Genomic DNA, 26,147 nt, shown 5'->3' with positions numbered 1-26,147 from the left:
TTTTCTTTATATTTAAGGTCTCTTAGTTTTACTGAAATATATCTTGGTGTTGATTTTTCTGACTTGATTCTTACAGCTACATATGGTGGCATTTCAATGTGTGCCTGAAGTCTTATTTCATATAAAGAATATTTAATGAATTATAGTTTTTCAGTTTTGTTTTCTACTGTTTCTTCATTTTTCCTTTGGGAATATTATGCATAGATATACATATACATATCCTTTTATCTTTTAAATCTATCATTTTCTCTCATTTTTAAATTTTTCTTTTTTCATTGTCCTTTTACTTCTCTATTTACTATACTTTCTTTGTTACTTATTGATTTTTTCCTTTGTAATTTACTTTTCATATCTGAAATAATTTTTTTCACAGTTTTTTTTCACAGTGTTTGTTATGTTTCATATTCTCCATTTGTTGAGTAATTTAAATTCTGAGCTTTTCTCCTTCTTATCTTTCACCTTTTTCATGAATTTTATATTTTCTTAATTTTATTTTATTTTTTATATTAGATTATGGTTTATCTACTCTGAGTATATAATTTTACAGTGTGCCTTTATTATCTGTGACATTATAATTCAGTTACTAATTTTTATCATTTTAGTCATTTAGCTCATAATATCACTATATAGAGTTCATTCACCATTAATTATTGTTTATGGAAAATGAGGTGGTTTCCTGTACCTTTAGGTGGAAGTTTATGCATAGATCAGAGAGGTGGGTCAGAGTGGTTTTACTAGCTTCACTGCTCAAGGATTCTCTCTATGTGGTCATCTTCGCAGTTCTGAGCTCTGATTTCCCTAGACCTTTCAACCTCTGTATCAGAATCTTCTCTCTTATTTACCCTACTCTCTTTATTTTGCTAAATTTTGGTTCTATTTCTAACTATTTTTCTTATTAGTGGGCCTTATACTTCTGGAAAGTATTTTTGAATGGTTTCTGAGAGTTAGAAACACATTTTTTTCATTAACTCATTAACTAAAGCCCATGCTACATTCTCACACTTACACTGATTGTTCTCAGATGTGTCTCTAGTCAGAGTAGGCTCCTCTCCATTCTATTGCAATTTTTGATAGTGATTCCTGGGTATTTTTTAGCAGAGGAACACCCCATCCTCTTATGTCTGTTATCTCCACATAGTTGCTTATTTTGCACAGAATCTGCATAAGTTCTGCATTTGGTGATTTAACACCATGCATGCATATTCTGGCCTAATGGGGATGATTTTTTTACCTAGTATTTTGAAGATTTTTTTTTCTGTGAGTCGTTTTTGCTTGTTTATTTTATCTGTTGTGGATTTTTTTACTATTGAGATATAATTCACATATCAAAAATTTACATTTTAAAAGTATAAAATTAAGTGGTTTTAGTGTATTCACAAGTTGTACAACCATCACCAATATCTAATTCTAGAATATTTTCATCACTTCAAAATGAAGCTCCATACTTATTAACAATCATTACCAACTCCCCCCTTCCCTTATCCCTTGACAACCAATAGTCAACTTTCTGTTTCTGTAGGTTTTCCTTATGAACATTTCATATAAGTGTCATCGTACAATATGTGGTCGTTGTGTCTTACTTCTTTCACTTAACATAACATTTTCAAAGTTAATCTATGTTGCAGAATATATCAGTACTTTATTTTTAATGGCTGAATAATATTCCATCTTATGGATATACTGCATTTTGTTTATCCACTCATCTGCTGATGGACATTTGGACTACTATGAATGCGGTCCGTGTAGTGGTCTTTATGTGAAAATTTGTTTTCAATTATCTTGAGTATAACCCTAGAATTTCAATTGCTGGGTTATAGAGTATATATAATTTGAAATATCTTCTTTCCATTTCATGGGTTGTCTTTTCACTTTGTTGATTGTGTCCTTTAATGCACAAAATTTTTTAATTTTGATGAAGTTCATTTTGTCTAGTTTTTCCTTGGTTGCTTGTGCTCTAGGTGTCATATTGGAGAAATCATTGAATGATCCAAATCATGATGACTTTTCATTGATATTTTTGTCTAAGACCTTTGTAGTTCTAGATCCTACATACAGATCTTTGATCCACTTTGAGTTAATCTTTGCATGTGATGTGAGTTAGTGGTCCAAATTCATTATTTTACCTGTGGATATCCTCTTATTCTGGTATCACTTGATGAAAAGACAATTCTTGAGTGGTTTTGGCATTCTCATCAAAAAATCAATTGACCATAGATGTGTGGGGTTTTTTATGGGCTCTCATTGGTATTATATTGATCCGTAATCTGTCCGTGTGTCACTACCACACTGTCTTCATTATAGTAGCTTTACAGTAAGTTTGGAATAAGGAAATGTGAGACCTTGTTTTGATTTTGCAATGTTGTTTTGGGGAACTTAGATAACTTGTATTTCCACAGAATTTTAGGATAAGCTTGTCCAGCTGTGGATAAAGAAAAAAAACAGCTGATAGGAATTGTATTGACTCTGTAGATCAATTAAGAGAGTTTTTCTTTGTAAGTTTTTATGTCATCTTCAAATTGAGATATCTTTACTTTTTTCCAATCTGGTGGCATTTTGTTTCTTTCTCTTGCTATAAATTCTAGTACAATGTTGAATAGAAGTGGCAAAAGTGGACATCATCTTGTTCCTGATTAATCTTAGGGGAAAAGCTTTCAGTCTTTCACTATTTAATATGATATTATCTGTTTTTTTTTATATACGCTCTGTATTAGATTGAAGAAACTTCTATCTATTTCTTGTTTGCTTAGTGTTTGCCATGAAAATGTGTTTTATCTGTACCTATTGAGAAGATTATGTGATTTTTTTCCTTTATTCTATTAATATGATGTGGTATATTGATTAATTTTCATATGTTGAGCCAAACTTGAATTCCTGAAATAAATCCCACTTTGTCATGGTATATAATCCTGTTAATAAGATGCTGGATTCTAGTTTGCTAAGATTTATTAAGAACATCAGTCTGTGGTTTTCCTTTCTTGTGATGAATTTTTCTGATTTGGTATCAGGGTAATACTAACTTCATAAAATGCACTGGACAGTATTTCTACTTATTTTAATTTTTGAAAGGACTTGTGAAATTAGAGCTAAATCTTTAAACATTTGGTAGAATTCACCAGTGAAGTCATCTGGGCCCAGGGTTTTCTTTGTGGGAAATTTCAAAATTTCTAATTCAATCTCTACTTGCTATTGGCCTATTCAATGTTTCCATTTCTTTTTGAGTCATTATCAGTACTGTCCATCTTTTACAAAATTTTTCCACTTCACCTAAGTTATCTAATTTGTTAGAATGCAATTGTTCTCAATATTCCTGTATAATACATTTTCTTTTCATAAAGTCTATAGAGACATCCCCTATTTGATTTATAATTTTAGTAATTTCTGGGGTTTTTTCCCTGTTCTCTTGGTCAGTCTAGCTAAAGTTTTATCAATTTTTTTATTTTTTTCAATAAACCAAATTTGATTTCATTGATTTTATATATTGTTTTTCTATTCTCTATTTAATTTATTTCCACTTGTTAAAGTAATTATACCAGGAGGCCGTTAGACTGAGGTGGCTTTAATGCCTTGGTAGCCTCTGTGAGCAAATCACAACCTAAGCCAGAGTTGATGCACCAGAATCCAAGAAGATGAAACTTAAGAGCAACCAGTCACAAACAGCCAGCTAGGCTTTCCCAATTAAGGCAACCAGTTAAGTATAGACAATCATATAGTTTCTCTGCCTTGCTTCTGCATCTTTTTTATACAAAACTCTCCTCTAGCTTCTCCCAGTGAAGTCTCCTGACCACTTTTGGTTTGTTGCTGCCCAGTTTGAATCAATGTATGCTCATATAAACTCTTAAGAATTCTGATATACTTCAGTTTACTTTTTAACTGTTCTGGCATCAGAAATAGGATCTGAAGGAGTCCCCTGGTAGCTCCAGGAGCAACAAGCAACCAGGCATAAGTACTCACTGAGCCCTTTGCACTCCCTGCTTTCTTGCTGTGCCTGAAGGTTGTCAGTAAATTCCTCTTAGATATCTGAGCTCCATAGCTTTTGCCTTATGGGCTCCCTGACTTTATTTGAGCATTTCTTTGTCTGAACTGGATCTAACTTAAACCAGACTGGGTCCAACTTAAACTAGACTGGTTTTCATTTGAGGCCTCACATAGGTAAACTTTTGTTTTAAGGAAAAAAATAGAAAGAAAATGGGTTCCTTCAAGTCCAAACAGTCTTGAATTCCTCCATCTTGGGGTCTAGCTAATTATATGTGTAAAAACCTTGAGCCCAGGACCTGTGTTTGTCTCAACAAGTGGGTTAACCTTACCAAAGATAATCTTGAATTACAGTGGCCACAGTAGGGAACTTTTAACCTAGATAAGCTTATCCATTTGCAAGGTGCCCTAGAGCAAAAGGGTTCTTGAACATCCAAAAAACAATGAGAAAAATAGTTGACTGGTATGCAGAAGCTTCTAAGACTAGATGAATCAAAATCTGCCTCTTGAAAAAAGTTCAATATTGGCAAGAATATTCACTGTTTGTCCCAGCTGAAACCTGATAGTAAAATAATTGAAAGGATTTTTTTTTTTTTTTTTTTTTTTTTTGCTAAAAGGAGCTCTATGGTCAAAAGTTGGCAAAATTGGAGACTAATATTGAGAGCCTGAAAGGAAAATTTTTAAATCCTTCTTTCCTAAGCTGAAATGGAACTATATACCCAGAGGGCAATAAAATATTCTGAAGCCTTTGTGGAGAAATCTACTAAAACATTCCAAATACACTCAGCTCTAAATCTAGAACATAGTAATCTTTGACTTCCATCTTAGTTGGAAATCATCTCCCTGATATAAAGAAGCAAACTGAAGATAATGTAGTTGGATGGGTGGGTCAGCCCCTTGATATCATTCAGGCTGCAATCCAATTCATTGAAGAATTAAAAATAATTGTCCTTGTCTTACAAATCAAGTCTTTAGAAAAATAAAAATGTGGTCTGGAAGCATTTCAAAGCCCACCTATTCTTTTACCAGTCCCAAAGTAGTGCAATACCATGTCCCAGTTACCAATCCAAGGGGAGGACCCTGAACACTTCTGCCCACTGTCTTTGTATCAGAGTCACCAAGAAAAACACAACACAGTCAAACATTGGATGGGACAATTTTTTACTTACGCAAAAAGAGACAGAGCAAGATCAGCTTCTATAAGTGGACGTTGGTCCCCCTTGGCCAGCAGATCTCTCCTGGCTACTGATGCAGACAAATTGGCCTACTACACCCTTCTTCTGATACAGTGGATAAAATCTGTCCCCTCCTAGTGGAGGGCAGATACAACAGTGGGCTGGCCAGGTGCCACATGATGCACATGCTTTAAACAGAGACGAAGGGTCATAAAGTTAAACAAGGAGGGATGTCGCCACTCAAGGTGATAAGCCTGGCAGAGGCTGAGTGGGCTCTTTGTCTCTCAGCAGGAAAGTGTTCCAGAACCAAGGCCCGTTTTTGTGTGGCTGAGTGGGGGTCAAGGGTCTGCAAACATGAGATTATCTTTCCAACAATTTCCAAATAAGATACAATACTAAAACGTTAATTACTAAACATAGGTTTATCTACTTTTGGCTTCTTCTTACAGAGGAACTAAAGATATTTGATTAATTAATGTTATTTTGCCATATTGAAATATACTTCTAGAAATTATGAAATGTATACATAAATTTGCCAATCTAGAGAATGCTGTTGAAACAGACAGGCCACAATTGCTTACTTCTTAGTTTCCAATAAAAATTAAGGTTTCTAAAGGTTAAAAGTTCTAATCAACATGTGTAATGAAAACTATTAGAAATAGTAAGGGAACAATTTTTGTAGGCAGTGAAAGTAGGATGTGTTTTTGGTAAGAAAAGATATGAGGCATGAAAATGCACTTTTAAGGAAAAAGAGAGTAAATTTGTACTAAGTAGAATAGCTGGTTGTTTCAGGATGAGAAGGAGAAAAATAAAGGACAAAAACTAAGCGGATATAGAAAGTAAGAAGAGAGAGAAAATCTTATGTGGTCAAGCTGGCTTCAACTTATTATAAGGGTTTTAAAAGTAAGCTTGAATATCAATAGTATGCCTTTGCAAAATTAAAATGCAATTCTCTTTCATTTGCTAAAAGAACAAAGTTTTCTTGGACTATTGGGCTGCTCTTGGTAAAATTACAAAAAATTTTCTTTACCTTTTGGGTAAAGATTTTCTGTTTTACCAAAATAGTTCCCCGTGTTTCATGTTGTCCTTATCAGGTCTTTTATTAGTTGGGAGAAGTGAGTCTTTTCCATTAAAAGAGCTAAGGTCTTTTTATAAGAGCTAAAGTTTTATTCAACTGTGCAACTTTTTGTGTTTGCTTTAGAAGTCTTTATTTTGTTGAATAGATAATCAAGATCATATTTAATCAAGTGTTCAAGTCTTTTCATATTTATTTTACAAAATTCCCCACATCAAATTCTAAATGAAGTTTTTTTGACCTCAAACTAACTTTGGGATTTTCCAGAGTGCCCCTAAAACATCTCAAAAGATTTATTCTCTCTCCTTATAAAAGAGAGATATTAAACTAATTAGGCTTATTTGATATGTTAAATTACATTGGAAGCACTGTCAAATAAGTGATGCTAAACTTTCTCTAGGTTGTATTTGTATGGATATATGTTATATAAGTATTTCATAAATTGTATGAAATTCCAAGAAATCTGATATGTCCTGGTGTAATGTTATCAGTCATTATTCTAGTTATTATCTTAAACTGTTGTATGTCACAGGAATAATGATATTTCCTTCAATTACATTGTAATGGACTCTCATCAGACAGTTATTTCTTACTCTGGTGATTTTACAAAAGTGCTTCCTCTTCAAAAAGATTCAGGGAAAGGACTATGACAAGTACATATTTCTGACAACTTTAAGATCCACACCACTGAACTGGGTAAACATTTTCAGAACTCCAGCAGAGAAATTGATGGATTCATAAAACTGCTAAACCAAGATTAAGTATTAATCAAAAATTAATTACATGGGACTAAATGAACTGATGAGGATGCTTATAATTTTTATTATGTTTGAAATATTGCTGGCTTTCAATGTTTTGCTTTCCAGATATGAAGACCTTTTTTTTTCCTTTAAGTTATCTGTAACATTACATTTTGATAAAGTATCCTTTTGTAAACAAAAATGGAATATCTATATTTTTCTTTCTACCTGATCCCTCCACAATCAGAATCTCTTATTGAATATTCTTATTTTTAATGACAATAGAGGAACAACATAAATAAGTTCAATAAGAATCTGTTCTCCTTGTAATAGGACACAATTGGGCAGTCCTTGATTGGCATCTTAGCCTGAAGAGGCTTTTAAAAATGTAATTTGAGATTTCTTAATACCTGACAATTTTAAGAAACTAAGGTGGAATTTATAGAGACAATAAGGCTCCTTGGCTATTACCAAGATTTAACTGGGCTGCCATTAAAAACAAAAATTTTCTCAAAGCCCTGCAAACTGAAGTTGGATGACGATGTAAAGTTTAGAGAAATCACCACAGCAACTCATGTACAGGAAACCTTTGTGCCGGTCGCTATGTGAACCACTCAGCAAGTTCACCAGAACACTCAATGACATCACCAGAAACGTCCAAACTCCAAAAGATGCTCCAAGCCCAATGTCTAGGAGCCCAACATCTAGAAATTTTCTCAACTGGCTGCCTGCCTTCTGGACTCAGAAATTCAGTTGTAGTCTGCTCTAACTATTAACTTTTGTTTTCCTTTTGTTTCCATAGCATTGCCTCTTACCAAATATACAGTTGTTCACACTCTACAGGCCTAACTTTGGGAACACACCTGCACCGTTGCCTACTGAAATGAGACACAGCTGTTTAACTGAACGAACCTATTCTCAGGACTAAGAGATCGAGTCAATCAGCTGGAGCAACTTCTAGACTGTGAAACTTCTCAGGGAAATTTCAAAGATGGGAAATGGAAGGTAGCAAAACACACCACCCCAAGATATGTGTCTTTGGCATAAAGATTATTTTGAGCTGAGAAGGTGGTTTTAGGTAACAGAATTGCATTAAACTACTTGTTGACTAAAGAAGGCGGAATCTGTGACATAGCGATTACCTCCTGCCTAGATCAACACCTCTGGTATTATGGAAACTCAGTGCAAAGAAATTACAAACAAGTCACTTGGCTAAAACTGGTTGATACCTCTTTAGGTACATTCTTTCATTTTTTGATACCAACTGGTTCATAGGGGCCCTGGATAAGGAGCATACTTGAGCCTCCTGGTATTATCCTCCTGATAGTCATCACTGTATTCTCCCTGGTGCTTCATGTTCTGTCAAGGTCTTAAATACACGTTTGAGGCCATCGGTAGTACATCAGACGGTCCCACTGCACTTGGAGAAACAGAAACAAAATGAACAATGAGATGAACAGCAAAAACAATTCTTTCCCAGACCTGATGTCAAACCTACAGTTTCATGACAAGACAAGAACAATTTAACTTGGATAGTGACTGAGAGCGGTGCTAATATCAAATTTTTGGTCAATCTCTCATGTATGAGAGGATGATCAAAAGGAGGAAAGTACAAACGTAATTAAACAAGGACAACATTAGACTGAGGTGGCTCTAATTTCTCATTAACTGTGGTAAGCAAACCAAAACCTAAGCTGGAGTCAATGCATTCAAATTTGAGAAAATGAAACTTAATAACCAATCACAAGTAGTCAATTAGGCTTTCCTGAATAAGGCAACCACTTAAGCTATAGCCAGTCAAATCATTTCCTCCTTTGCTTCTATGTCTTCTCTATAAAAATGTAGTACTCCTAATCATTTTAGTTTGGCACTGCCCAATTTGAATCAACATATGTTCAAATAAACTCTTGAAAATTTTAATTCCTCGATTTACCTTTTGACACACTCTAATCTCTCTTATTTCCTTCCTTCTAATTGTTTTGAGTTTAGTTTGCTCTCATTTTTCTGATTTCTTAAAAAGGAAGGTTAGGTTATTAATTTGAGATCTTTCCTTTTTAGTATAGGTTCACAGCTAAAAATTTCCCTCTGAGTACTGATTTTGCTGAATCTAGTGAATTTGGTTATGCTGTGTTCCAGATTTCACTCATCCCTAAGAATTTTCTAATCATCCTCTGGTTTCTTCTTGAACCTATTGGTCATTTAGGAGTGTGTAGTTTAATTTCTACACATTTGTAAATTTACCAAATTTTCTCCTTTTATTGCTTTCTAATTTCATTCCATTGTGGTTCTTTTACATTTATGGAGTCTTGTTTTGTTGCCTAATATTTGATCTATTCTGAAGAATGTTTCATGTGAACTTGAGAAGGCTGTATAATCTACTCCTGCTTGGTGGGGTGTTCGAAGGCTGTCTCTTAGGTCTAGTTGGTATATAGCACCGTTACAGCCTTCTATTTTTGTGCTGATAATCTTTCTAGTTTGTCTATCCATTACTGAGGGTGTGTTATTGAAGGCACCAACTATTATTGTTGAATTACTTGCTTCTATCTTAAATTCTGCCAGTTTGCTTCATGTATTTTGAGTCTCTGTTGTTAGGTGTATAATACATATATATTTTTAATCATTACATCTTCCTGATGTGTTGACCCTTTATGTTTATAAAAATGTTCTTTTTGTCTTACTAAGAATTTTTTTCTGAAAGTATATTTTGACAGATACTAGGATAGCAATTCTGACTCTCTTGTAGTTACTGTTTGCATGGTTTATCTGTTTCCATCCTTTTACTTCCAACTTATTTGTGTCTTTGAAGCTAAAGTATGTGTATTATAAACAGTAAATAGTTTATGATGTTTTTTATCCATTTTGCCATTCTGTGCCTTTTAATTTGAGAGTTTAATTCATTTTTATTTAATGGAATTGCTGATAAGGTAGGATTCACATCTGGCATTTTGTTGATTATTTTCTATATGTCATGTATTTTTTGTTCCACTATTTCTCCATCATTATATTCTTTTGTGTTAAATACATGTTATGTATTGTACCATTTAATTCCTGTCTTGTTTTTTTACTGTATATTTTTTAATATTTTTTACTGTTTGCTCTGGAGATTGCAACTAATATCTTAATTTATAACAATCTAATTCAGATTTGAAACAACTTAACTTCAGTAGTATACAAACCTTTCTCCAATATAACTCCCTTCTTCCCTTTTATGATATTATCATAAATTACATGTTTACATATTGTGTGCCTATTTACATAAACCAATAATTATTGCTTTATGTAGATATCTTTTAAATAATCTGTTTTAAAAATGCAAAAATATCCATTAATACTGTCTTTTATATCTACCTATGTAGTTACCTTTACTAGGGCTCTTTATCTCTTAATGTGGATTTCAGTTAGTCTGTGTCCTTTCATTTGAGCCTAAGAGACTGTATTTAATATTTTTCATACAGAAAGTTTACTATTATATCTTCAACTCTAAAATTTCTACTGTAAAATTTCTATTTCTTTATTGATATTCTCTATTTGGTATGATATAATTCTCTTACTTTCCCTTAGTTCTTTAGACATGGCTTCCACTAGCAATTTGAACATATCTAAAACAGCTGATTTAAAGTCTTTGTCTAGTTTGAACAGTGTCTGGACTTTCTCAAAGACAATTTCCAGTCATTACTATTTTCCCTGTCATTGGGTCTTACTCTCTTTTTCTTTGCTCATCTTATAATTTTTTTATTGTCAAATAATGAACATTTTAATGTAGTGATTTTAGAAACAAAATTCTCCCCTCTCCCTGAGATTTGTTGTTGATACTGCTCACTCTAGTTGTGATTTGTGACTTTTCTGAAGTAATCTGTGAAGTCTGCATTTTTTTCACATGTGGCCACTGAAGTCTTTACTCAGCTTAGTCATCAGTAATGATTGGAGAGACCACCTTTGATGCAAGAAACCAATCAATTTGCCAGTTTATGCCTAGGAGTTATGCGAGTGCATTCAACACTCAGCTATGCAATTTACAACTCCAACTTAGCCTTCACTTCCTGCCTGTGTAGGGTCTCAAGATCAGCTGGAGGCATGAGGTTATGGAATTTTTAGGTCTTCCTCAGCTTGAACGTAGCCCTATCCATGTGTGTGACCTAATAGAGTCTTGGGACTATGTTAGCGCTTTCAAAGACCCTATGGACAGCCATCTGTCAACTTTTTCTTCTAAGCTTTTTAGTCTATTGCTTTCCCCAACTCTTATTTGTCGCCTCTGACAGCTGCCAAGTGAAAACACTTACCTGTAATTTCCTTTAACAAAAACTCCCCAGGGAGATGTCTGTTCACACAGGTTGAGCTCTGAGTCACTTTCGTAAATCAGGTTTTCGTGGAAACCATCGGTCAAGTCAAATAATGACAATTTTTAGGAATGAGGTTTTGAAACAGTTGCAACACCATTCTGCTCCCTCCCTACACCACTGTCTATGAAGCTTCTGCAGAAATGTGGGCTGTTATTTTTCAAGAGTATCGTTCAGCTCGAGAAGGACAGATGGGATTAGGGCAAGGTAAAACACTGCAAAATTCGCTGTTCTTAGTGATGGTTATTTTTCTCGAATAATCACTCCCTGAGAAGCGGCAGGTAAATTTCCAGAGTTCTGCAAAAATTGATTCTGACATTTTTGCCATTTAAATAATTTCATTTCTGGAGGGGTGAATTTTGGGAAGTCTTTATCCCACCATTTTCACTGGCATCCTTATGTTTGTTTGGAAAAGACATTTTTTAATATTCAAAAAATCTCCTCTTATCATGAGCTTGCCCCTACTGGAAGTTTATCTCAACTTTATTTTGCGAGTATTTTTCCTCAGTTTTGTATTCTAGAAGAACTTTTATTTTATTTTAGTAGTTTGAAAATGTTATTCCACTGTCTTTTAGATTCTTTTATTTTTGTTGAGAAATCAACTGACAGTCGAATTGTTCCTCTTTTGAAGATAATATTCATCACCAGTATAGCTTCTAAGATTTTCCATTTTACTTTGCTTATAATAACTTAATTTTTTGAAAAGAAATGATCCTGCTTATGATGTCTAGGACTTTGAATTTTCGACTTGATACAGTTTGTTAGTTTTGAAAATATTCTCAGGCATGGTCTTCAAGTTTAGTGTCTTCCTCATTCTCATTCACCTCTCCTGGTGAAGCTTTAATTACACTTATACCTCTACTTTGTGTCTCTCACCCTCTCTTTTGTGTTTTCCATGTAGTTTTAATACTTTTCATTTATTCCGTATATTTTAGCCTGAACTAACTTTCAGTTAAGACGGTCCTGCTTCCACTTAAAATGCAGAAAAATGCAAGATAATGCCACCTCAGTCCCAACAATGTGGTAAAGTTGGATACTCCATAAAATCATAACTTTTCTTGAACTCATAAGAGAGCTGAGAACGGAAGGCAATCAAGCGAATTGAATTCCAAGGAATAAAAAGTCCCTCTAAGAATTGACAGGACACAGGAACTTTTTCCTTTTTGGCAAAGCAAAATAGGACGACATGGCCAACGTGAAAATGGGTCCGGAAAAAAATCAGCTAAAAATCTTATCACGTTTTAAAATTTTAACTATGTACTAACATATTAATTAAAATAATGAGGCTCCCAGACATAAAGAAGCTGCCAGTCACCTGCAAACTTTCTTCACTGAACCTCCACCAGGCTCACAGAACAGACTGAGGGCTCCGCAAGAGACCAGGGAAGGCACTGTTCAGGAGAACAGGCATTAATGTGATGGGTGACTGGCTACTGCTAGGAGGTAACCACAAAATATGCTGCTTCCCCAGACTCTCGAGCAAGGCAAAAACCTTAGGTTAGTGGGGAAGGAACAGAAAAGTCTCCTGCCCCTGGGGCCTAGGCAAGGATATATTCTTTCTGGTGTGAGAGGATAAATAAAAGACTTCTGTCCTTGGGGAAGGAGAAGGAAAACTTAGCCAAACTTCTACAAACCAAGGACATCTTAAAATCAGATTTTTTAGAAAAGAAGCATTACACAGAGAAGAACAAAGATCAGAATTATATTATCACTGCAGTTAGTGGCCATTGGCAGATCTCTTGGAATGGGTAAATGAAATTTCAGAGCTAGCAGACTGGTACAACCAATTTTTCTTTTATTATAAATGGCTGACTAAGACTCAGGGAACGGAAATTCATTTGTCAAAAGTTTCCATGTAACTTGCAAGGGATGGTATTTAATTCTGAAGGACATTTAATTCAGTTGTGCCTCATCACTGTAAACAGACTAGGGACCAGTCCTAGGGAGGGGGATGATTGGAGCTGGTTTTTCTCTTCCTCATAACAGTCCATTAGGAATAATGTCATCATGCTCTATGTCTCTCTTTAGGTTGTCATAATAAGAAGCCCAATGCACTCTTCATGCAGACTTCCATTGAGTTCTCTCTTTCACTTAATCTTACCCAATCTCGCAACATGCTCTCACCACCCAAGCCCTTCTGCTCTGCCCCAAGGATTACAAACTCTCATGAGCAAAGTCTTCTACACTGTAAATCTGGCTGCTGAAAGCTCCCTTCACTCTCATTCTAACTTCCCTCTGAGGACACTTATTCCCCTACTGCCCAATGAAATAGCGGGTCTTTTTCCTCCTACACACCATATCCTGCACACTCAGCACAAAAGTGCAGCTGGTTATCCTTGCTCCACATTGCAATTTCTGGAACACTGTCTCTCCCTTCTTTCTGTAACTCCCTAGGTCCTTTGAAGTAAATGCCGTTAATGCACATCCCCTGTTTCTCTTCCTTTCTTGCTATCTTCCCGTCTTCACTATCCCTTATTGGGGCCACTCATTGGCAATTTTACTATCTGCCTTCTGCCTTGCTCTTAAGAATTAACTTGTCTAAAACCCCAGCCTTCAAACGTATCCCAAATCTGACTGTTTCTCTTCATGCCACCTTCGTGGCACCACTCTCACCTTTCTCATCCTGACAAATAAAACAGTGTTCTCCTTGGTATCTGAATCCACTCTTGCCCCTATGCAATCTTTTCTGTCAAAGAGGCTAGAACAAGGCTTTTACAACTTAAACATAACTCTTCAATGGTTTCTTACTATTCCTAGCTTGAAACATAAAAGCCTTAGCGTGGTCTCTAAGCCCTACATTTGGTAACCAGCCATGCCCTCTAACTTCTCCAAACTCTTCAGCTACCAGCATGCCCATCTTTCTGCTCCACAGACACACCAAGCACGCTTCTGCCTCCGTCCTTGCATCTGCTCTTCCCTCCCTACCCTCTTCATTCACGAAGCCATCTAGCATGCTTCCCCTGCATTCAGGTATCTACTCCATTGCCACCTGGCCAGAGGCCTGCACTGAGCACACTGTCTATAAGGGTGTGCCTTCCTTCTCACTTTCTCTCCCTTACCTCGCTTCATAGAACCTGATATTCATTTGATTTTTTTAACATTTCTATACTTTTACTAATAATTGATGAGTGTTTATTTCTAGTAAAATTTTTATTTTAGAATAATTTTAGATTTCCAGAAAGATTGTAAAGATAATGCAGAGTTCCCACATGCCCATACGCAGTTTCCCATATTATTAACATCTTATATGAGTATAGTACACTTATTAAAATTAATGAGTCAATATTAATTATTATTAACTAAAATCAGCACTTCTCTCAGATTTCCTTAGCTTTAACCTAGTGTTCCTTCTCCATACCAGGATCCCATCCAGGATACAACATTACATTTAGTCATATGTCTCCTTAGGTTCCTCTGATATGTGAGCATTTCTGACTTTTCTTGCTTTTATGATTTTGACAGTTTGGAGGAGTACTGATCAGGTATTTTGTAGAATGCCCCTCAATATGCCTTTGTCTGATGTTTTCCTTCACGATTAGAGTGGGGTTATGAGTTTCAAGGAGGAAGGCCACAGAGACACAGGGACATTTTTATCACATATCAAGGGACTCTATTACAAACACAACTTACCCTGTAGATATGAATCCTGACCACCTGGCTGTGTTATAGTCTATTTTTATTTCTTAATTTTCTTATTGTCTGATCTCTCCCATCCACTAACCCCCTCCTCACCACCCCGGTAAAGTATAGTCTAAGAGGGGAGGTTCTTTGTTTTATTCACAATTACAGCCCCTACACATAGCATGATGCTTACCACAGTAAGCATTCAGTGCTCTTAGCTGAGGAAAATAGAATTTTGAGTTTTGCAAAGTAGAAAATGTAGACTAATCTCTAGAATTCTTCCATATTCTCCCAAACTCTATGAGAGGTGCCAAAGGTGTTAGGAGACCCAATCTTTAGTACAGATCCGTACATCCCCACAGCAGTGATTCAGAAGAAGCTTGAACCTCTGAGTGTGAGGCACCTTAGACTCAAACTCTCAGGTGGATGTTCAAGATGAAAGAAAGTGCTATGCAATTCATGTTGGGAAAAAAATGTGTGCGTTTGAGGTAATATTATGCCCTTTCTTCTTACTTGACATGTTTTTGTTGTTTATGAAAAGCTGTTTTTATTTATCATTGATTCAATATACAATCAATAACATTTGAGTTGGACAAATGAAGGACTATTATTTTATTAAAAGTAACCTTAAAAATGTTAGCACAGGGCTGGCCCCCTGGCCGAGTGGTTAAGTTCACGCGCTCCGCTGCAGGCGGCCCACTGTTTCGTCAGTTTGAATCCTGGGCGTGGACATGGCACTGCTCATCAAACCACACTGAGGCAGCGTCCCACATGCCACAGCTGGAAGGACCCACAACGAAGAGTATGCAACTATATTCTGGGGGGCTTTGGGGAGAAAAAGGAAAAAAATAAAGTTCAAAAAAAATGTTAGCACATTTTAACCTAAATGAAATGTCAATAATGGCTACTTTACACAAATTCATCTCTGTGTAAGTTAACTTCAGTTTCTGTCCCCTGACTTCCATTGACACACCAGATTTTGTTCCATTAACATGGAATTTCAGTTCTAAGTCGTTATTAACTTACTAGGCTGCAGGATGTCTTCTCACTGATCATCTGTCATTCATGACGCTTTGGATCTTATGAACATTCATGTATTTCCCCCAGTGCCAACTGGACTTTTCAATGCAGGATCAAAAAATTCTATTTTCTTCCTCCCAGGAAGCAAACAGGTGATATAGATTCTCCCTATTTTCTGAATCCATGGGAGACTTTTGCTTGGGTGGGAGTTACTTGGGAACAGAAGTAAGTTCTAGGCATTCATGGTACTGGAGCTAGTGCCTGTGGGGAGGTGTCCCAGACCAGACTTTCTGATCACAGCAGGGGCAGCAGCGTCTGTGATGGCCTGAAACTATGTGGTACAGGATGCTTCTCCCAGAGGCTCAGTCTGCATCCTTCCCAAGAATTCTATGAGCTTATCTTTTAGTAACTGCCCTGTATTTTAATCTATGGATTATGTTGTTCACAACCAAGACCTAGATCAACACTTAATTTGAGAGTTATTTCTCAACATTGCATTGAATTTCACAAAAAATTTTAAAGATATTAAACCAGTAATTTAGTATTACTCTGATTTTACTGGTTGTGTTATTTAACATTATTTATTTTATACTAGTGATTCTTACACTTTGGGTGGCTACATTCCCATGTCATTGTGGGATAGTGTTCTTTACATCAACTTCAATTTAACTTGTTCTTTTCTTTAGCCGCACCTTATGAAATAATGGGTTTGAAAGTTTTGAGGTTTTTTTGGTGAGGAAGATTGGCCCTGAACTAACATCTGTGCCAATCTTTCTCTATTTTTTTGTATGTGGGATGCTGCCACAGCACAGCCTGATGAGTGCTATGTAAGTTCATGCCCAGGATCCAACCCTGCAAACCCCAGGCTGCCGAAGCGAAGCAGGTAAACTTAACCACTATGCCACCAGGCCAGCCCTGAAAGTTTTTTTTAATTTATACAGAAATATATTGCTGTGAAAATAAAAATATTCAGCTCTACACATTTGGGGAAACTGTCCTGAGCTATTCTGTCAATTTCTATTTGCCTGTGGGATTTCCTTCAGCATTTACTACCCTCAACCCAGAGAGGGTAGACAAGTGGTAGGAAGTTTTTCTGAGACTTTGCATCTCACATTTCGGGAAATATATTTCTTTTTTCCGAACATATGATGAATAGTAAAGAATTCTAATCCCTTAATAATTTGCATTCAGAGCTCTATAAATATTGCTCTGTTGTTTTCCAACTTTCAATATTTTAATTGAGAAAGTCATTATCTCCTTTTAATGATTTTTCTTTTGTAGATTGTTTATTATTGGTGATTTTCTTAAAAATAAATTTTCTCCCTCTTTTTGACTGAAGAACATTTTCAGTGTAGGTGAAATTTAGAAATGTCATCAGGAGCTGCCCAGTTTTCACATTTTCTTCAATTATCTTGATCAACATTTGTGAGCTCTTTCAATCAGAAAACTCAGGCTTTAGTTCAGAGAAACTATTGTTTCTGTCTCCCTTCTACCTGCTCAGTCGTTATCCTCTAGAATTCCTAATGCACATATAGCAGGACTCTTTGAGAGTCTTGTGTTCTTCTTTCCATCTTTCATATTTTCCCTGTTCATCTCTTTCATCTGAGCTGCAGAAGAAGCCCCTGAACTAATGCTATTTCCTTTTCTTCAGTCGCCAATGTGCTGTTTACTTCAGCAATCAAGCCTTTTTTTCACATCTAATAATTCTTTTGAGATTGCTGCTTTTTATAACTGTCTACTGCTGTTTCGCCAATGCTCCATCTTTCTTGCATCTCTCAAAAAATATGCACAAGAGTTTCGGCTGTTGTTGTTGAAGTAGTTTCCTCTCTCTTTTTACTGTTCTTTTCTCCCTCTCATGGTATCTTTAATTGACAGGAAACCACTTGCCTTAAATGCTCACACTGGTGCTGTTCTTCGGGAATAGTAGTTTCCCTGGGTTCTGTGATCGTGCTCTTTGCAAACATTTGCACTGGGGATCTGCTTCATTCATGCTGAGAATTAAGATGAGCTCTGTCAGAGATTTTGTAGGTCAGTGTTCAATTTTTTATGGCTACTCACTGTGATACAAAATTTTGCCTTTTAGTATTAGTTGAGCTATTTTAGTGGGAAATTGGTAGAGTAAAGTGTTTAAACATCCTCACTTAGGATACCATCTTGATCCAGGAGAATCTTAGGTTTATTTCATTTTTTTTTTTTTTTTGAGGAAGATTGGCCCTGAGCTAACATCCATGCCAATCTTCCTCTATTTTGTGTGTGGGACGCTTGCCACAGCATGGCTTGATGAGCAGTGTGTAGATCTGCACCTGGGATCCAAATTGGTGAACCCCAGGCTGCCAGAGGGGAGCGCATGAACTTAACCGCTATGCCACCAGGCCAGCCTCAGGTTTATTTCTTTTAAGTATCATCATAGAGGTAACTCTGTGTTGATTCACCTCTTGCATAGTGGTAACAGTAAAAAATACATGGTTTTAATTGTTGTTTTAAGAGAAGAGAGCAAACAAGACTGGGAATGCAGGCTTTTTCACGTGGATGGTTTATATGCAGAGGCCACATTCCCCAGGTGCCATGCTCTGATAGAGGGCCCCTACCAGAACTGCAGCATACTCCTACAAGATGCCTAGCAATCTGGAGACTAGAGCTGTCCACCAACACCAGGGCTTCTGAGGAGCCTGAAAAGAGGCAGCTCTACTTCTGCCAGAGGCGTCACACAGTTTTGTATGTGAAAGGAGACCATGCCTGCCTATTTGGCCAAGTCCAGAATGGTCAAGCCTTCTACACCTGAAAGACCTTCTCCAGCAAGCCTACTTATTGCTTATATGAAACATCTATAAATATTCTCAGCATAATCTCTAGAATTTTCCAGGCCTCCCTCCATCTGCCTTTATCCATTCCATTTCCCTCCTCTGCCAGACGCTCCCAGCTTCCCATTTGGGATCTATTCCTTGGCTTCTCCTCTATACTCAATACTTCTCAGGGAAGACTTCCTAGAGTAGCTTTTCCCATAAGCCTCTCTTGCATCCACCTGCTCCCTCCATTTGTTACAACTTCAGGTCTACCAGGCCTGGCCCAGGGCATTTCCCAGGCACCAGCACACCTCGCAGGCAGCCCGTCTGGGCCCAGCCCACACCAGATGAGGGAGAGGCTTTAGAGAGCTGCTTCTGATGTGACCTGTGTGGTTTCTCAAGGCTGGTGAGATGCTGCCTGGGCTCAGTGTGTGGACACTCCGGCTTCCTCCTCTCACTGTGCTGGCTGCCCAAACAGTGCTCTATCCTGTGGTGAGTCTCACTGCTCTCCAACTCATGGCTGATTGACTTTAGCAGTTTTCCTAGACCTCGTCTCATTCTTATTGTGCCATCTTGTCATATGTATTCATTTTTGTCCCTTCAGTCAGAATGCAAGTCCATTGAAGACTTTTTTTCTTTTTTGTTCTTTTCTTTTTTTTCTTTTTTTTTTTTTTTGTAAATTGCAGACAAGTTTAGAATTTGAGCTTCAGAAAGACTTGGGTTTAAATTGTGCTGTATTTACTCCTTTCTGTGATATCTGGGCAAGATACTCAATTTAGTCTGGCTTCAAATTCTTTTGCTGTCAAATGGTGATAATATCAATTAAGAAGGACCGAGTAGACATCTGGAAATAACGTTTGTAGAATGTCTCGTGTCTTCAGGAACTATTTTATTAATAACATATTTTTCCTAGAATAGGACTATTAAAATAGAAGATATAGGCTCTGAACCCATGCGGAACAAAGAAAACAACCATGTTGTACAAGAGTAATGCCTACAATTTTAAGATGTACACCTCATAACTGGCCATTTCCACTTTCCCATCAAATCCTTTTTGCTGCATAGAATGCTACTCAAGGTAATATGTTTCCTGCTGCTTTTCAAATTCCAAAATAATTTTTATGATGGTTTCCAAAATTCCTTCTTTTCCAAGAGAAAAGTAAAACCCTCCTAAATTCAGGTCTGTCACCAAAAGCCAAAGATTTATAAACTCCCTGGGGAGGACCACCCGGATTGTGTGACTTTTCTACAAACAGCACCAGATCTTGTCTCTGAGATCTGTGGCCTGTATGAGATGCTCACTCTCCTCTCTCTGTTGGGTTTCACTTTCCTGAAGACCATCCCAGATACCCAGGTCCCTGCCCATCTCTACTCCTCCCCTGCCCCATCCTTCAGTGCCCCCTTCTGACTACAGTTCCAGGCCTCACAACCCCTTCCCTCTGGAACTCCAGGAGCACTTCTCACCTACATTTCCCACCCAATCGGAGCCAACCCAGGAGCAGCCAGGAGCTGCAGGAGCAGGTATGTCTTCGAAGATCTCACTGCCTAGCAGGACCCACGAATCATAATGCACTGTGATATGCAAGCTAAGAAATATGGACCATGCCCGTGTGTGGTAAAAGCAGACTGTTTTCTCTGCAGACGAAAGATGTGCATGGCTTTGAGGAGGAAAATGAGCACATAGACAGACTTGGCTTGTACACAAAGCACCACCGCACTGCATGCACCTTCATGTGCCTTCATCTGTGAAATGGAATAATAACACATCTTTCCCCCGTTACTGTGAAGATAGCATTTGCAAAGCACTTTGTACTTTATTTATCCCATACATGTTAACCATATAAATATAATCACTATGCATTAAATCCCTGAAAATAATTGAGAATGATCTAACTTCATTCATTCATAATTACCATTACTTAGACACCTACCCCTTGCTGGTGGAAGGGAACAGAATAATGAATAAGACACATTTCTTGTCTTCATTCTAGTGAATAGGGCAAATGAGATGAAAACACATCTCCCACTAGGAGAATGTGACAGCTTCTATAATTGTATAATCAGTGCCAAAGACGAAGTAATTGGGAATTGATGTGCCACATTCCTTCACATCATCACTAACAAGAGGTGGAGGCAGCCGCTTTCTAGTCCATGTCTAAGAACAGGGCCAGCACCCCTCCAACAGTCCTGCATCCTGTAGTCTGAGGAAGGGTTCCATGACCCTGACCTGAGATACAATGATGAAGCTGTGATATGCAGCAATAAATTATAGCGCAAACCTTAGCTGCCCTCTCTGCCTAAATCTGACTATGAGCCAGGCCTAGGAATGAGATTGATAAAAATAGAGCATCCCTCTCTTATTCCTTAATCCCTCAGAACTGGAGGACTGGCTTCGAGGGTCTGATTCACAGATCCTTGAACAGTTTGCTGGATCCCCTTGGTCAGCCCAGCTGCACACCTGGCACAGAGGCTGGTGGAGTTGTGTTTGCATCATACACACTTTCTAATGCCTGCAAGAGTGTCTCAAACTCAGCTCTAAGTAGACCTGGGGATTAGAAGATGAAGAAATGACAACTGCAGAGAGAATGCTCTGACTTTCTTGCTGTGTTTATAACTGGCCACAGCGGGCATGTTTCACACTCTCCTGCTTTGTCGTTAGAGCTCTGATCAATGAAGGGCTTTCAAATTCTTCTTTGGTGATTTCACACACCATGAAAGAAAGCAAATTTCCAAAATAAAAAACATAGCTTAAATTCTATCACAAACAACAAGGAAATATTTAAACATCAATGAAACATACTAAATGCTAGAGACAATGAGGAACATCAGACCTTGCTCGTCTCCTCAGGAATCTCATAGTCTGGGGGCCATAGGGTGAGAGAAAATGGAAGCAGGATTCAATGATAGGAGTGGGCCAGTTCACACAAGGGGCCCTAGGTCCAACCCAGGGAAGTAAGGCTGGGAGAGCCTCCTGAAGAAGCTGAGGCCTGAGCTGGGTCTTGCGGAATGGCTAGCAGTTGGCTGGACAAGGGGGAGGCAGGGCTAAGTCGGGAGGAAGGGCCTCCTGTGGACCTGCAAAAGCAGAAAGGAGCATAGGCTGTTCTGAACTGCCACTGTGCAGCAGGCAGAGGGGCTGGCAGAGAGGCCTGGAAGGTGAGCAGGAGCTGCCCTACAGGGGCTCTGGTGACAAGGTGAGGTTTGCAGTCTGCATTCAGCCTAGGGACTCACAGGCTGGGAAATGGCTTTTAACCACGTGAATGGCACAGAGAATAAAGCCAAGGGGAAGGAAATTGAAGTTACCTTATAGCACCTATGGCCAAGAGCCAAAATTTGTCTTCTTGTGAAAATGTCCCAGAGACGAGAGGACCTGTTGGCCAGAGGGTCTGTTCCCAGACCCTTCTCTTCACAAAGCAGCCCTAAGCATGGAGCTGTATTGCCACGCTGCTGTGTTGAAAACTCTGTGGCCATAGGTCACATCCACCATCTGCCATCCAGGACGCAGCTGGCCTCTCTACTCTGCCTCCCAGGTGAGAGCTCTCCCAGCCAGCCCATGGTTGGTCCCTGATCTGCACTTGTCCTCGCTGCTTAGCAGCTGATTTACACTGTCACCTCACTGCCAACCAGATGGTGATATCACTCATGCCAGCTGCCAGCCTGGAGGGAAGCCAGTCTCCTCTGGAATTGAATTCCATCCAGACATATGCACCGAGAGGACTGGCTCTTCCACTTGATTGAAGCATATAGAATTTCCTTTAGTCATCTGATGGAATGAGATTTTTCTCTAGTCTACTCTCATTCCCACAGTTTCAAACTCCTGGGCTCGCTAGCCCTATTCTTACATTTATTCCTTCCCAGCCTCTCTCTTTGTCCTTCCTCTTAGCCTCTGGGGCAATAGCTTTCAAAATGAAAGTCACAGTTTCTGGGCCTGTGAACTCGTCAGTGTGGATTAGGAGTGAAGATGTGGCACACACACATGTAGACCAGTAACAGCCCAACTGAAGGCAAGCACGGCACACTCACACCTGCCTAGCAGCTGGTGACCCCCGCCGTGTGTGTCACAGCGTGTGCCCTGTTTCCCTCATGTGACAGGCATGGATAGTTTGTGGGTGCCTCTTATTTCAGAATACAGAATGACTAGCTCTGGTGAATGGTGTCTTCTGGTGAGTACCATGTGCTGCTTGTACATGGGGCCCAGCTGGACAGAGGTGAGCTGCTTCCTCGCGCAGTATATTCAGAGCAGAATCAGCACCACCTTGAGGAGAAGTTTCCTGACATGCGTGCAGATGAAAATGCCTTACCACTGTGCTTTTGATAACATGGATACAGCTCTTGGCGGTTATTGTCATCATTATAGTCTGTCCCAGCTTTTCTGTCCCTGTTGAAGAAATAAAGCCATAAGTGCTTTGCTCACTGTCATATCTCTTATAAGATGGTGTGGGCAGAACTCATTGAAGACCCCATGCCATGACCTGTCTCTTATTTTCAAATTCCAATCTTAACCATGAAAGCTACTTGACTATTTTCACCAGGACAGTGCAACCAGTCATGACCATGGACCCTGCCATCTTTCAGAGTCCTGTTTGATCATAGCTAAAGGACACAAGAAGCTTAAGGACACAGGAGGCATTTGTCACAAGTATCCGGATGGGTTGCATATTTATGTACCAAGGAAATATACCTTGAACAGCAGTGCAACATCTGTTGAACTCTGTGTGCTCAGAAATAGCAAAAATGACATGGCGGCCAGAAGAAGCTGAAAGTGGCTTCGCGGTTTCTCTTGTTAAATTGCATTAACCTTTCCCCAAGAGCAGGGAGATCTTGCAACACTTCACAGAAGGTATCAAAGCAAGTCTTCTTAAATGGGACAGTCAAATCACCTTGGCTACTGGCAACTCTCAGGATTTTAAAAACATCATCAAAAAACTGTGAACCTTTGCAATCACCCAAAGGAATCAAAAAGAACTGTTATGTGTGATCTCAAGGGAGAATTAAGGAGTAGGAGCTGGTTCATTTAGAAAGAACAATATTCTACAAAGTACAACATGAGAAAATAAATCAAGGTGTGTTATCTATGTGCAAAGTGTACCTAGCATTATGATCTTCACTTCCACACATTTGCCAAAAAAGCTACTGCCTCCGTAACTCAGGACGTCTTCTCCACCCGGCCGAGCACACTAATGTCATCCAGGGCTCATTCCAAACCGACACCCCCTCTCTCCTGCTGGTGTGGCTCACTGGGCTTTGAGCACTCTGAATACTTTATCATGGCCTCAGACTTGCTAAAATTACCTGAAATTTCAATCATTTATTAATTTCTTTGCCCTCAAGCAGTAAATTAATTGACAGCTTTGAAAGTGGAGAGCTTATCATTTGCCTAGAATATATGGCCCACGTATTTAGCACCTCAGTGACTTGCCACATGAATATGGTAGGTGGTGATGGCAGGAATGGCCCCAAAGAAGCTGTCTGTTTTCTCCAATCACTTCTTGTTGGATACAGCAGTGATATCCACCCAGACTACACGTCAAGACCACCTGGGGAGTTTAAAATACAGATGCTGGGGCCCCAGGCCACACACGTAATATAATTGGTCTGGAGTTGGTTCAGACATCTAACCTTTCTCAAAATCCACCAAGAAGTAAATCCAGGGTACAGCTGGGGTTGAGAAAAACTGGGTGCATTATGCAGAAGAAAGAAGTCCCCCCAACTTTCCTGTTTTTGAGTAAACAGTTTTTTTAAAAAAGTAAAGAATACTTTTCACAAGAAAAGTGACGACATTTGCAACCTTTGAGTAGCAGTCTTCACAAATATTTTCCACTCAAATTACCCAAACTCTTGGTTGCTAACTTCTTCCCCTTGGTTTGAGTGCCCCCTTCAATGCTGGTGCTCAGGTCTGGTGGCATGGGGCTGCTACCCTGAGGATGCTAGGAGGTGGCCCCAGACACAGGCAGGTGCTCAACCTCCTTTTCTGTAATTTTCACTTTTCTCAACAGCTGACCTGCTCTGACAATGTTAGCATGTTTTCTGCCAGCAGAGTTAGAAGTCATATATGTCCAGGTCGGGCCTAGTTGAAAGAGGGGTTCATTCAGCTGGTTTCATTCTAGGATCTATAGCCCCTCTGGTCTAGGCAGGAAGCTCCAGGTGGCCCAGCCATATTCTCTGTGATTCCATTTATGATGTTACAGCCAAAGCCCAAGAGCAAGTGCTCAATTGTGAACCATTGTTCCCTTCCATAAGGGACCTGATGGGTAGATATAGCAAGACTGGGAGAAAAGTGAGTGTTTGGAGACTCACATCTCTGGGAAAATATGGTTGTTATCACAAACCATCTGTAGTAACTGAGTCAAACCAAGGATGGGGTGGTGGGAGCAGCTCACCCAGGTATAGGCAGTAAAGAACGCATTGTTGGTAGAGGACTTTAAAACAAACAAAAAAAATTATTAAAAGTTGATCTGCTTTTTATTATCACCATCCTAAAGAATGTCAGTGATAACATGGTTCTCCTCTAAAGAAAGCCTATGTTAGTGTAAGTTGTAAACAATTGGTGTGGTTACTGTTGAGGTTAATAATATAAATATTAGCCTCAAATTAGCATGTTTTTATGACTTATCCTTAAATGAATGTTGTATTCTCTGTGAAAGTCAATTCAGAGAGCTCCCTTATACAGCATGTCCCAACACACACCAGCTCAGTTTATTTTAGTCATAATGCTACTGGCCCTGATACAGTTCCCATACATTAAACCCAGCATATATAGGGCTAAAATCAAAGCACTCTTTCCCTGCTCACTCCCCAGCTCCCTGCCTCCAGAATCCACTGGCCACCATGGAGAGAAATGGCCAAAGACAGCCGCCTGGGTTCCTTATCATTTCCTCCTCCCTGCAAGCAGTGTCCCAAGGCCGAAGGCAGGCTGGTGGGAAAGCTCCAGCCAGCAAGACCACTGACTCCCCCATCATCTACAGGAAGACACATTCCTCACAAACCTTTAAAACCCCTCGCCTCCCCTCTTTCAGGGAGATGAGATGAAACGAGACAAATTTGAGTGCTCACTCTTGTCTCCTGGCTGATATCATCCAAAATAAAAACATTTTCCTTGCCATAAGCCAGGCGTTCCAGTTTTTATTTGGCCCCTCTTGTGTGGTGGGTAAGAAACCTATGTTTGTAGGTAGTAACAATCTGGCGTGCCAGCCAGGAGGCTCTTGCCCGTGGCTCCACAGCCCAGGGCCGACTGGGATTTCCTGGGAAGCAGTCCAGCAGCTGCCTGGGTGACTTGCCCTAGGGACTGTCCCTGTACTTTCCGTCTGGCCCGGCATGCTGGCCCTGGGCACATTTTCTCATGGCAAGGAAACAGGCTTCAGATTTGTTTGTTTGTTTGTTCTTCATTCTGGGGAGTTGGTGGACTCTGTCTGAAATGTGGTTAAGTC

This window comes from Equus caballus, chromosome 18, assembly GCF_041296265.1.
Source record: "Equus caballus isolate H_3958 breed thoroughbred chromosome 18, TB-T2T, whole genome shotgun sequence".
NCBI lineage: Eukaryota > Metazoa > Chordata > Mammalia > Perissodactyla > Equidae > Equus > Equus caballus.
The sequence above is the reverse complement of the archived record's forward strand: the minus strand, read 5'-3'. Positions refer to the sequence as shown.